This window comes from Gavialis gangeticus, unplaced genomic scaffold (assembly GCF_001723915.1).
Source record: "Gavialis gangeticus isolate Ggan-Ray unplaced genomic scaffold, GavGan_comp1, whole genome shotgun sequence".
NCBI classification, from domain to species: Eukaryota; Metazoa; Chordata; order Crocodylia; family Gavialidae; genus Gavialis; species Gavialis gangeticus.
This window is the reverse complement of record NW_017729032.1, coordinates 43,155,226-43,169,460: the sequence shown is the minus strand read 5'-3', so window position 1 is coordinate 43,169,460 and position 14,235 is coordinate 43,155,226. Positions and strand designations below refer to the sequence as shown.

The 14,235-nt window shown below is 43.9% G+C and overlaps 1 long non-coding RNA gene across 1 annotated transcript; it reads right to left on the bottom strand.

The window, feature by feature from the left end:
• Nucleotides 1-9,820: 9,820 nt before the first annotated feature.
• On the bottom strand, nt 9,821-13,452 carry LOC109303484. Its single transcript, XR_002099139.1, has 2 exons — nt 13,209-13,452; nt 9,821-10,009 (listed from the first exon to the last, which is right to left on the bottom strand). It is a non-coding gene; the product is annotated as an uncharacterized LOC109303484 (long non-coding RNA).
• Nucleotides 13,453-14,235: the final 783 nt, after the last annotated feature.

Here is a 14,235-nt window from a genome sequence, read left to right as displayed (position 1 = left end):
GCTCAGGTCCCTTCCAACCCTAGAAACTATGAAACTATTGGTTCTGTCACTAATAAATAGGAAGAGAATCTTACTTGGCAAATTATTTTAAATTTATACAGAAAATGAGTCCTGGGTTTTACTCCAAGGCATTCATTGGGAAAACAGACCTCTTTGATAGCATTAATAATTTCAAATATTCCACTCTGATCTGAAAACATTTAATTGTCAGCTAAAAACATGAACCTAAAAGGTGAATTGCTAAGCTTTGAAAAAAGTATAAAAGCTTTAATCAGGAATAAATTATGTAGATTTTAAAAATGCAAACATATAAAGGATGTGAAAAAATTCTCTGACATAGAACAAGATACCTCTTTTCTACGTGTCAGTAATAACATCTCACTTAGAGATGGGACCAAGCCATAAACAGATGTACTTTCTCAAAACTCAGGAATTTTAGAGAGTTTTCTTTGGACTTTAGGGCTAAGGATAGGAGTTACCATATTTCACGGTGTATAGGTCAATGTAGTGTATAAGTTGACCCCATATATCTGATCCAAAAAGTTAGGTTGACTTATATGCCAGATCTATTAAATTCCTAACTTTTTGGATCAGAAATATGGGGTCAATTTATACCATTTCCTGTGTGGCCTTGCTGCGGAGGGTCTGGAGGGTGGGCACATGCTGCAGCACCACTCGCAAAGGACGGGGCCAGGCTCAGTGCTCAGTTGGCATGGCCCCATCCCCTGTGAGAAGTGCAGCCTAGGCCACACCAGCCAAGTGCTGAGCCTGGCCCCATCGACTGTGAGCCACACTGCCGAGCATTGAGCCCAGCTGCAGAAGCTGAGCACCAAGTCCAGCATCACTCACGGGCTGTAGCCGAGCTTGGCACTAGGTTGACATGGCCCCATCCCCTGCAATTATCCCTTCCTGGGCTGTGCCAGCTGAGCGCTGAGCCCAGCATCACTCACTGGGGATGGGGATATGGTGTATAAGTTGAGGTTGGCTTTTAAGAGTTAAAATGTAGGCTTCAAAACTTGACTTATACACCATGAAATACAATAGACATACACTGGTTTAAGTGATTGGAACCTGGTTTAAATCTGTAATGGAACAGAAGTTCAGTGCACATAAACCAGTTTCAAAATGGCCAAAACCTGTTTGAAATAAACTTGGTTGAATGTAGTATCAGACTTAACTGATTGAGGTCAAACCAATTTATGGAACTTCTGTGCCAGACCCCTTCCTGGTTCAAGTTAGATTAGAGTCTCCCAGCATCCCAGCATGCTCTGCAGCCCTGGGCTGGGCTGTGCTGTCTGCTCCAGTGGAGCAGGACAGGCCCCACCCCTCTGCTCTCTAGCTGGAGCAGGGGTGGGGGCATGGTCAGATATTGGCCTCCTCTAGATGAAAGGGTCAGGGAAGAGGTTTACTCCCCCCTCCCTCCCTTGTCTCATCATCATGGACTCCAGCCGGGGTGTGCCAGGCAAGGGCGTAGCAGTCCCTGTCAGGCATTTTGCCTTGCTCACCACTTGAGCAGCTGGGGATGTAGCCAGCCCTGACAGCAACATGAAGCAAACAGAAACAGAGGGAGGTTTCATTCCCCCCTCCATCCCCTGTCCCACCAGCATGGACCTGAGCCAGAGTCTGCCTGGCTGGGGCAGAGCAGCCCGTGTCAGGGTCTCCCCCAACCCTTGCTGCTGCAGTAGTAGGGGTGGGGGCATGGGTAGGCCTGGCCTGCCCCCTGAAGCAAAGGGAACAGGGAGGTGGTTTACTCCCCACTCCCTTCCCTCTCCCACCAGGGGACCACAGTCGGGGTCTGCCAGCCCTGGCCACCGCCCCTGCTGCTCACATCTAGCCAGGCAGACCCCAGATGGTGTTCACTAGTGGGGAGAGGGGACAGAGTGGGGAATAAAATCCCCTTCTTCCCCCTTCATCTTGGGGGACAGGCATCTGATCATGCCCCCACCCCTGCCATTGGACTAGTGAGGGGGGAGCGCCCCTGTGATGGTGTCCCAGGGAACACAAACCTCTTCCCAGTGGGGTGCTGTACTGCGGGCAGGAGTGGGGTGGGCAGAGCTGCTGCAGCCTGTGCAGGGTGAGCAATAGTTGCAGCAGGACTTGGAGGGGTGGCTATGGGGGCTAAGCTGAATTTTGGGTTGGCCATATCCCACCAAATCCCCCCTAGTGCTGCTGCCACCACTTGCCCTGCACAGTCTGTGGCAGCACAGATGCCCCACCAGGAAGAGGCATGTGCTCCCCAGGACACCATCACAGGGGCTGCTGCCCCATCAGGGTCACTCCCACCTCGCTGGTCTAGTGGCAGGGGTGGGAGCATGGCCAGATGCCAGCCAGCATGGCCCCATGAGGCAAAAGGGCCAGGGAAAGGGTCCTCCCCAATCCCTTCCCTCTCCCCCTGGGAAACCCCAGCCACAATCTGCCTGGCTGGGTGTGAGTGGTGGAGGCAGTAGCTGGGGCTAGTAGACCCTGGCTACAGTCCTTTGTGGGGGGAGAGGAGGAGATTGAGAGGGGAATAAACCCCCTCCCTGCCCCCTTCACCTCAGAGGGCCATGCCAGCTGGCATCTGACCACACCCTGCCCCTGCTGCTGCAACAGTGAGGGGGAAGCAACCCTGACGAGCTGCTGCACCCCAGCCAGGCAGATCCTGGCTCAGGTCCATGCTGGTGGGACAAGTCAGAAAAGTGGGAATTAAAACACCTCTCTCCCATGTTCACTTAAGGCTACTGCCAGGGTTGGCCATACTCCCTGCCACTCGAGTGGTGAGAAGCAGGGGGAAATGCCTGACAGGGGCTGCTCTGCCTCAGCCAGGCAGACCCCAGCTCAGGTCCCAGAGGGAGAGGGGACGGACGGGGAATAAATCCCCTCCCTGCCTCCTTTGCTTTAGATGGCCATGCTGGGCTGGTGCCTGGCTGTTCCCCTGCCCCTGCAGGAGCAAGGGAGAGGAGACCCTGATATGGGCTGCTCCGCTCTGGCCAGGCAGACCCCGGCTCGCATTCATGCCAGTGGGACAGGGGATGGAGGGGGGAATTAAACCCCCCTCCACCTCCGTTCACTTCCTGGTGCTGCTGGGGCTGGCCATGCCCCCCCCCCCACCACTCAAGTGGCACGGGCAGGAGTGGGAGGGGCTACTTCCCTCTTCCCCTTCCAGGGATGCCCCAGCTGGGGCCCCTGCAGGTCAGAGTGGGGGTTTAAACCCCTCCCCCAATCACACTCAGCCTGCCGGGCCTGGCTACACTCCTCCCCCCCCACCCCAGCACAGCTTCCCTGCAGCTGAGGGCTCACTCTAGTGCCCCTCAGCTTCTAGCTTGAGCCACTGCAGGCATGTGCCTGCATTTCTGGAATCAAAAGTGGATGTCTATTCACTTGCAAATCAGTTCAATCTACACAGGTTAGACTAACTTGCAAAGGTTGAATCAGTTGAGGCTTAACTTTTTGAATGGCTGTACTTAGCCAAATACAACAAGGAACTATCCTGAAGTTCAGGTGCAAATATGGTTGTTGGGATGAAGTTTCGACTGTTCTCTAATCTTAACTAGGTATGGTTTCATAGGTAAACATATAATAAAAATATAACCTAAAATTTCACTTAACACCCAAAATAAGTCTGAACCTTTTTTTAAAAAGTCTTTTCAACTAAAATTGTTTAACTGAGATGAGTATTGGGTGCCATAACATTTTTGGGAGGAAACTGTACAAAAAATAGCAGTTTTGGCTACATGGCATGCTGAGCTTTTTCAGTGGGCTGGTTATGACTGAATTGTGAACTCAGTATGGAACTCAAGGGTCCCATACCAATGTGAAGACAAAGGTAGAAAACTATTTCCACAAAACTCCAGGAATCCAAACTGCTTAGTCATAAACACCTGCTTTGCTAATCCACAGGGGTGGCCAAGATTTGTTAACACTATAAGTGATGGTGGCATTTTGGTGTTCTCCCATTATGGTCTGTTTCCTTCGTCCTATTTATGAATGTATTGAATATATGCATGAAAATCTAAACCTACTTTTTGCTGGATCTGCTGATGACAATTAATGTATAGATTTACCTTATGTTCACAATATATTCTATGCTGGCCAGCTTGGCAGCTCTTTTATCCACACTTGTGGTTAGAGTAGTTTCATTTCTGAATGCCCTGGAACAACACTTTATTATCCAATGTATTCACACTCTTAGTTACCCAGCTGCTTATGTTCTTCCAGTTTTTGATTGCATGAGTGCAGCAATCAGGCAGGAAAAAGGGGAAGGAGAGGGGGACAGAAACTACACTAGAGAGGAGCAGTTTGGAACCATTCTGTGAGTGACTATGAGCGTTATTGTACCACTCTGGTGGTAAGGTGCAGTAGAAGGGCACTAGTAAACTATGCCTATGTAAGCCTGTTAAAGTCTCTGGGAAAGATCAGAGGGGAGATCAGTGAGCTATCATAGTGGACACTTTTGTAGGCTTCCAACCCAAGAGGAAGAGGTGGATGAGGCTTTCTTTAAACAACCAATAGACATTTCTAAATTGCAGGACTTGGTTCTCGTGGGAAGTTTTTAATTATCAGGATATCTGCTGGGAGGGAAACACAACAGTGAACAAGCAGCTCAGCAACTTCTTCGAGTGTGCTGAAGATCATTTTTTGATACAGATGGTAAGCCAACTAGGGGGAAAGTTCTTCTTGACTTTCTGCTTTCAAACAAAAAGGACCTGGCTGAGATTGTGAAGCTGGAAGGTAACTTGGGTGGCAGTGGCCACGTCTACATGAGACACTGACTGTGCAGTAGCCCATGACTACTGAATAGTAGCTTTGCGTGGCAGGAAGAGTGACACAAAGCTGCTGCACAGTAATCTAGGGCTACTGCAGTCACCATCGTGAAAAGGCCATTCAGTGTTAACTACTGCACAGTAACTCTGGTTACTGTGCAGTTAGTTAGTACTTGTTTATACAAGTACTAAATGACTGTGCAGTAATGACTGCCCAGTGTCTCTTGTAGATACAGCCAGTAAACATGAAATGAATGAGTTCAACATAGAAAGGAAGGAAGGACTTTTGACTTTTTAAGTACTTTATTCAGGGTTTTGGGGTACAAAAAGTTGGCCCCTCTGGGGTCCAGGTCCAATATACAAAGCAAAGACAAACAAATTCCCATCAAACCAGAGAGATTGCATGTTACCTGGTATCTCTGAAGGGGAATATGGTACAAATCTATAAAATCATGAATGTTGTGGAGAAAGTAAATAGACATTTACTCTTTCTCACAATACTAGCACTAGGAGACACACAATGAAATTATTAGGTATCAGGTTTAAAGTAAACAAAAGGAAGTATTTTTTTTTCACCCAGTATATAATTAACTTATGGAACTCATTGCCATAACATGCGGTAAAAGCTGATAATTTAACCTAGTTCAAAATGGGATTGGGCAAATTCAGGTAGGATAAATCCATCACTGGATATTAAATATAATAGGAATAAAAATTCTAAATTAGGCTTTCCAAGGACTCTGAAAGCTATAGAGAAAGAAGGATGGTCTGAATAGGCCCTGCTTTTTCCCCACTCTGTGTCACTGTGAGCTGCTGGATGGATCTGTGGCACCTCTTGTGTTCTGTACACTAAACAGAGCAGATGTAGAATGTGCTTCTGGAAGGCAAAAGTCTCAGGGGAAATCATTTCTCAGAAGAAATAACCTGCTGGCCTTCAATAAGGTCCCTAAGTTTCCTCTTTCTTATGTTTCAGGTTCCCCTCTGCCTAGATGGTTGATTTGGTGGTTTAGTTGGTTTATTTTGGTATGCTGAACAAAGGCAAAGATCTCTTCTTCAGGAGCTATAGGAAACAAACAAACAAAAAAGCAAATGCTAGTCCTTCAGCTCTCCTCAGGGGCACGTGCCATTTAGTCAACAGTGTGCCAAACCAGCCAGGGGAGAAACTGAGGGCACTGACAGAAGTGAAACATGTCACATGGTTGCCCTGAAAGTGTTCTATATCTGTGCTGTGACAGAAGTGCACAGTTGCAGGATGCTTTAAAAGTGGCTGATTGCATGGCAAATTAATCCTCCTCTAATGAGGGATCAGATGGAGGTGCTTCAGGTGCTCCAGGTCCCTGGTGCTGCCTGCAGGAAGGGATGGGGGAGAAGGGGGTGGAGGGAGCTATGGGCTGGGGATTGCCAGGCCTGAGCTGGATGTGGGTGGATGGATTGGAGCCCCCCTGCCTCATGCTCCACCCCCGTGTTCCTTGGTCCCCTTCCCCTCCAGCTCAGGCTGGGCAAACCCTATGATGCAGCTCCTTCCCCCTCCCATCCTGCAAACAGCACCAGAGCCTGGAGGCAGTGATACAGGGCTAGGGGAGATTGATTGCAAGCAGGCTCCTTTGCTGGATCAGCTCCAAAGTGGAGCTCAATTTCCTGCCCCTGACCCAACAGGTGGATATCTGTTGGTTGGGGGAGAGGGGTTGCTCTAAGTCATGGCGGTTTCTGTGAAGTGCCAGCTCCTTGAAACAGTAAGCATATCTTTATGCTATCCCAGATGAGTCACTGTTAACAGTGGTTTCAAAGCTAACGGTAGTTTAGACAAAACCAAATTCTTTGTGGAGTTAACAATACCAGATGACCTTGAGGTACCTGCCAGCCTTATGATTCCATGGAAGAAGATGCATCAGAGGTTTGGGAAGCATCTGTTAGTGAACTTTGTACCATACACTCCTACATACAAGTTTTCTGCTCCCATGTTGCTTCATTAAAAGAGGAATCCATCTTATGTTATGAAGTGTTCAAGGTGAGAGAGAGAATGTTTTACTACATCTTGCTGTCAGTATAAGAATAAAAGCATCTACCTCTGTTAAGTAACCAGCAAGTTATTAATAAAATGTTGGCATCTGAACATACAAGTTCTACTGTTTCAAGCTCTATTTCTTAAAGTGGCTGAGGCTTTGGTTTGCATCCCAAATCAGTCTTAGCTTTGATGATCTCAGATATAATGGTGAAATAAGACAATGACTTCTGAGCACTGTTGTACAAGCCAGTACTGCTACTTTAGATTTTCTAGCAGTCTTTTAGAAAGCTCTTCATTGTTGACATTAAAGGTGAATATCTCTGAGGAACCACAGTATGCCTCTCCTGCTCATTGCTCACTCCGTTATTTGTACAATGACCCATGATTGAGAATCTTCTGCCCCAGGCTTGAGTCTTGTGTTCAGATCAGAGCAGACCAAGTTCTGCTGCAGGACAAAATTCTTATAACTTAATAGAAGGCAGTGGTTGATTGAATAGTTAGTCTAGTTTATTGGTATGGGTTCCTGAAAAATCAATAGGTTGAAACCCCATCTATGGTAGAAAAACAAAATTGTCTTACCTGTTGAACAATTTTAAAATTCTATTTGTATTGTAGCTACTGCTGATAACTTCTCTTTGTTCCATATGTTACAGACTTCTTCCATTTCTTAAAGTGACTATTTTTGTTTATGTAATGGAATTAAGCAAAAGTAATTGCTTTAGCTGGTATTTAGCTTAGGCTGTCTCTACTTCTTTCCCAGAGGTGAGGAAGGACAGTTTGTTTGAAAGCTTATCTAACATCTCTCCCATTTATTCAGCTGGTCCAATAAAGGATATATCCCTAAAGCCCCTTACTTCTTGCACATTTCCTGGACCATCCCTTTCATAATAGCACTCCTACTACATCTTAAAATTTATATTCAGCCTAATATTGTTTTAAAACATTTTGGTTGCCGGGCATGGACCAACAGCATTCTGTTACAAAACTAGACATGACTTAGGAATTTAACAGTCTCTTTCTGGTCAATTTTATATATCTAAAAGGGGCCTTTCAAGCTCCTGAATCCAGTCCCTTGAGTTGACAGGCAACCATTTATCCAAAGCATTCTAAGCATCATCCTCTCCAGACCTCCTCGTGCATGACAGCATTTTATGAAAGCAAAGCAAAAATATCATGTAGCATGCCACATGTAAAAAACAAGGAAGATGAGTGCTGCCCTTGCAGTATGTCAAACCAGTGTAGGCTGGCTTTGTTTTTCACAGTGAGTTTTTTTTAACACAGACATTTTGTGTTGTATATAGGACCTGCAAGATTATAAGAATTTACCATCTGGGACAGTAATTGTCTCAAGCTGATGTGAGAGAAATCCTGTGGGGGCTAGGAGTCAGATAATAACATGAGGACAACATAATGATGTCCTTCTGAGTTCAGTACTCCCATGTAAGTTGCCATTAGTTTTGGAAGTGTGTGACACATTCATTTTCACCTCAAGTCTTCTCCAGCTGTTGTTCAGACTGATAAGTTAAGGGTCATGCTGATGTATTAGCATTTCAAAGTAAGTGCAGTTATGGCACTAATTGCTTTACTTACTCTTCTGATAAATTGGCTCAAATATGAGACCTCTAACCAAACTTTTAAATAACCACATCAAAGCCATGGTGTTTCCCTCTTCTTACAGTGTCTGTTTTATTTTCTGATAGCACTGCTCGGTCTATATTATAGGTGAGATTTTACTGTCTCTGGTTGGTGAGATGCTGGAAAGAAAGAATCTTTGTCACCTGAATACAAGGATAACAGGTTACTGTAAACTCTGAAAGTGTATTTTGTCCCACAAATAAATGAATAGCTCTTCTGAAAACAATGATGGCTACATGGTAATACAAGTACAAGCTTTACAGCTGAGAATGCAATATTGGGGGTAACTGGGAAGTAAAGCCCAAGGAGTCAGTGGAAGAACTCTCACTGAATTTAACTGACTTTGTCAGACTCTTTATGTATAATAATGTGTTGACATCTTGTCTGAATGAGATCAGCATTATCTTTCTATAATTTAGGATATATGTGCTCTTACACAAGTATACCTTCCATGAGGATAAGAGGAGAGCTTGTGCAGAATAAATGAATGGTGAGTTCAAAGGCTGTTCTTTTTTTTTTTTAAAGATTTACTTACATTAACTCCATTAACCCTGTTGAAAACATGTGAACCAGATAAAACTTCAGGAACAACAGGGTATGAAAACCTGACCAAACAGACTGACTCACCCAGCTCATCTGCTATGTTGGGGGGTGTCTCCTGTGCACCAGATGGAGTCACAAAATTGAACATGTGATACGTACCTCCCTTCTACCTCTCCTGGTGGATTTGTTCCTCCCAAATGACACACAGACACCCACATGTCAGAAACTGTTTTCTAGCATGTCAGTCCTACCCGTGTGTGGATTCTCTACCTACTACCCCATTTTCTCTTTCCTTCTTACCCTGACCACTTCCTTTCTAGTCATTTTGCTGTTCTGTATGTTTAGTTATCACAGGTCTCAAGTTATCCCAGCCCAGAAACACATCCTTAATTTTTGCTATAAGCTTTATAATATGTACAGAGGGCTACACTAGTGTTTTGGGTTAGGTGTAGATTTGGCCAGCAGTCCTTGTTGAGATCTAAGTCATGGGGATAGTTCATCCAGAGAAAATACCAGTAACCACAGAGCTAGCTCCTGGTGCCACCCCTGAAAACATTTCAGTCTTCCTGTGTGGTCTTATGTTAAGTAAGATATTTTTAACAGGACACCCATGTAACTTAAAAGCTCAGTTATAAGCAATCTGTGGTGTTTGGTGTAGTCTAAGCACATATTGGGCAAAAGAAACAACAACGCCCACATAGGGACAAAAACAAAATATAAATGGGGAACTGGAAGTCCTAAGGCATTAATGATAAACTATGAAAACCAAGAAAGTAAACAATGGAGAGCAAACTTAGAGAAGGAATTAATTATGAGTAGCTGAGAATGATGTGGGCGGCCAATATATTATCTTTACTGGTCATCCTCACTAGCATGCTTATTCTTTCTAAAATGCTTCAGGTACATTCAGTGTTTATTGCCCAGAATGAGCCTTTCCCAAAGTGTTCTCATACAGTGTGAGAAACCAGTGACCTGACTAAGACAAAACACTGCTCTTCCAAGGAAGTTTAGAAGAGCTGTAGAAATCCATCCAAAGCTGGGACTATTTATGTTGTCTTGTATAAGAGGAGGCAGCCAGCAGGACCTGGAACAGAGAGAGAAGAATTAATTCAAGAAAACAAGTTAGGGTTTCACTTCACCTGCTGAGGAAGGTAGTTAATGTTTTATTGTAATGGACTGGTGTGATTGCTACACTTGGGTGAAAGTCCATCCTCTTCAGTCATTCGCCTACGGAGCAAAATGACAGGTGTCAGAAAAACTCACTGTAGCATTAATCAGAATGGGTTATAGTAGAGCTGCTTCTGAGCTGCCCTGCACAGATAGCTGACAGACACCAGAGAATTACCGATTCACAAAAGACTGCATCTTCTGCTTTGAAATATTGTAGTCAGCCAAATATTTATTATAGTGACATGTTAGGTTAAGAGTCATTTAACTGCTTGTGCCAAATCTCCTTCTTTGTATTATCATTGGTTAAGTAATCATCTGGTGAATTCAGGTGCCTTTGTAGCAGGAGTTCAGAGGTCCAGTTAAAGTCCCAACCAGCTTTATCATGTTAAGTGTTCTGTAATGATGTATAGCCCATTCATTCCATTATGACCAAACCTGCAGTATAGAGGTGACACCTGTATAATATTATCTGAAAAGAGAATGTTTTTTCTAAGGAACGAAAAACAGATTGTGACTAGAATTGTGATATTTCACAACAGACAGATTTCCCCTTGCCCCAAGAATCTGTTTTACATATTTTATGTTAACTTGTTACCTAGCAACACATTTGAGAAGAGAAAGCCTTCCATATAAAATCAGAAATCTGGAGTAAGTGTGAAACTTAGAGGAGGCACTTGAGTTAGCCTGTCAAAATGCCACATGCAAATGCTGTGTGAAAAAATATGCAAAGACACAAATACATGGCATTAGACGCATAATATTATTTTCAACTGCAGGGTGAATTAAATGATATCCATACAGACAGTTTGCCTCCATTAAAATACATTAAGATATACATAGGCAATAGTTCCACACATGCACACATTATAGCTATCAAACAAATATATAGTACAGGCACCCAAAACCACAATTGGTTCAGGGACATGTTGGATCTGTCTTTACAGCCTCTGTACCAAGCCCAAGGCTGCTACCAAGAAGCATGTCCCACTCTGGTTAAGTGCATGCCAGGTTCACCAGTGCTTAGGACTCTAAGCTGGTGACCCTATCTGACACTGGGCATGTCTACATGTACATTTATGCTGGTTTAAATTTACTGAGCAGTAATTTACTGCACCATAAACAGGAGTAGGTTAGTGTCTACACATGTAGGCATTAAAGCACATTAATGCTGTGGATGGCATGACTTGGGACTAAACACACACAGTGTTACTGGGCAGTAAAGTGTCTACATGTGCATTACTGCACAGTAACTAATCAGGCATAAATCTGATACCTACATAATGCAGGTATCAAATTTATGCTCAAGTTAGCGTAAATCACCATATTTACCATGCAGTACAGGTATGCATATGTAGATGCACGCCCATCCTGTGCAATAATTTTGGTTACTGCATAGTAAATGCACATGTGCAGACATGCCCCCTGAGTAGAAGCCCATACTGACTAGAAGCAAGTGGGTGGAACTTGCTTTTCAGTGGCAGTCCTGAGCTCAGCATAGAGATAATATAGAAATCATTGCTGCAGTAGGTGCGGTATAAACCTACAGTAAGACAGTTTCTTGCCCGAGGATACTTAAAATGTTTATTTGGAAAGTAGTTTTCCTTCCACTAAGGTTCAGAGTAGTTTACTTTAGCTTATGGGTCCTCCTGCCTTCATTCTCCAATTAGGATAGCTGCAGTTGCCAATAACTGAAATTTTCTCTTTAAAAAAAGTTAAATATTAAGTAGTTTGGGCTTGGCTGGATTATGCACATGGGTAAAGTTATTTAAGTTCTTGCAGAATCAGGATGTTAAATTTTTATGTTGCAATCAAAAGAGATGTGATAACATGAGGTAGCATTTAACTCAAAATTTATTATTTCCAAATGAATGCATTTATGTCAACCCAGACTTTTTGTTTTTCACCAATCTGACCCTGTTTGTTTCTGCTTCCTAAGTCTAGAGCAGAGGTCTCAAACTCATCCAGCCCCATGGACTGGATGAGGAGCATCAGACCCAAAGACCAGTCCTGCATCCTGATTAGGGATGCAGGGTTGGTCTGGCATGGGAACCACATGCAGCACTTGTCTTGGACCTGCCCTGCTGCCATGTTCAGTATACACTCTGGACCAGTCCTGCAGAGCGCATAAATCACAGACCCCAGATTGGCTCCACATGTCACATGCAGTGTGCAGGGCCAAGGTGGATACATGGTATGCAAGGCTGATCTGATATCCACCAGCACCACTATAGGCTGGATGATAGGGCTTCATAGGCCAAATCTGGTGCATGGGCCCTGTCTTTGATGCCCCTGGTCTAAAACAAGAGGTATGCAGAAAAACTGTGATACAGTTCTGTATAGTTTGGAGGGCAGGTGCTAGGCATAGCAGATATTTATAAATTGGGCCTTCATAAATTTGCTTGGCTTCATACTGTCTATGCCAGCTGTGCTTTGAATGAAGAAAGAATGAATGAACCATGTGGGAGGTAAGGAGAAGGAGGCTTATACAGCATGACATATAGTGATTAAAGAGCTGTCTCCCTTTGAACCTGGCTTCAACTTCCATCCTTTGTAGAAGCCTTGGAAACAAATTCAAGCTCTGATTTTAGGAGTTTCAAACTTAGTGCATCTCTACTGCTGATAATTGCATGTTGGGGACAACCTCCAAATAGTCACAACAGAACCCTGGAAGCCTTTTGTTTACACTAGAACATTTTAGTACATCACAGGTTAGCTTTTGGCACACACCTGCCACCCTAATTTACACTGACTAATACCTTACTCCACAAGTAGACACTGGGAGCCAAGTGGATACAAGAATTTGACCCTTAGTTTTGACCCCAACCAAATTAAATGTAGGGTTAGATTATGGTTTGCCATCACATGAGTTAGTAGCACAGTTGAAAATACAACGTGGGTTTCATAATTTCCAAGTTCTGTTTCCAAGCTACTGGACCATCCCGCATCTCTAGGTATACAAATGTCTCCATTGTGTCAAACAGGAGTAGAGTAAGGATAAATGATGCAGAACCTACTTGGAGCTGTTCCTTTGGTGCAATACATTTTATAGGTTCATTAATCTGGGATCCCTTTGGAATAAAGCATGTAAATAAAGGAATGCATATTTTACATACCTTAAGCTAAGTGCTTAAAAGCCATTTTTGTTGAATAAGTGCCCCCTGTAGCTACATCTTTTCAAGCTTCAGTCTTACTGTGCAGTATTGTATCTTACAGAACAGCTACAATTCAAAATCTATATTCATGTTATTAGCAATTGCTTGAAAAACAAAGCCCTGAATCTGATGCAGGACTGCCCCAGTGTTGACCACAAGGTAATACTATCTGATGATAAACCAAGCACAGTAAGTTGATGCTACAGCCAAGTTAATAGTAGACAGGTGAGTTACTTCAGTTCCCTAGCACTTCCACTGAACTTTAAAAAGTACCTTAAAAAAAAATAATACAAATTCTTACAAAGGCTTTAGTGAGATTGGACTACAGTTCAGTGTATTGTTTCACTGTATGATTCTCCACACAGGACAAACAAAGTGAACACTAGTCTTCACACCAATATAGTTCTTACCTCATGTGAGTCAGGACCATATATGATTAGTGAAGCCTAAATGAGCGCTGATCAGCCTCTGGTCATCTTAAAAGTGGTAGCTTGTTAACTTGACCTTGTGCTTATATCTTTTTCCCAGCATTTGAATACAGAATGACAGGACCATGGCAGTATCCTGTTCTGCCATCACTGCTTTGACCATAGATATACCTGAGGTACCTTTAAATTATATAACTTGTGTACTGCTACCAGTGTATCTGCAGTATCATGAAGCTCATCATGACTGGTCCCTTGCCATGGGCAGGAAGTTATTGGGCTCAGACGAGCTCAACAAGGTGCTTGTGCAGTCTCATCTTGAGCACCTCCAAAGATGGTAACTGCACCACCTTTGCTGGGAGTGTGTTCCAGATTCTGCTGACCCTTTCAGAGAAAAAGTTTTTTTCTTATTTCCAACCTGAGTTTATGTTCTATTAGCTTATGCCCATTGGTCCTCGTCCTCCCTTGAGGTGCCTTCCTGAAGAATTGCTCCCCTAGATCTTGATGCTCATCCCTGAAGTACTTGTAGGCAGCTATCAAATCACCTCTCAGCCTTCTATTAC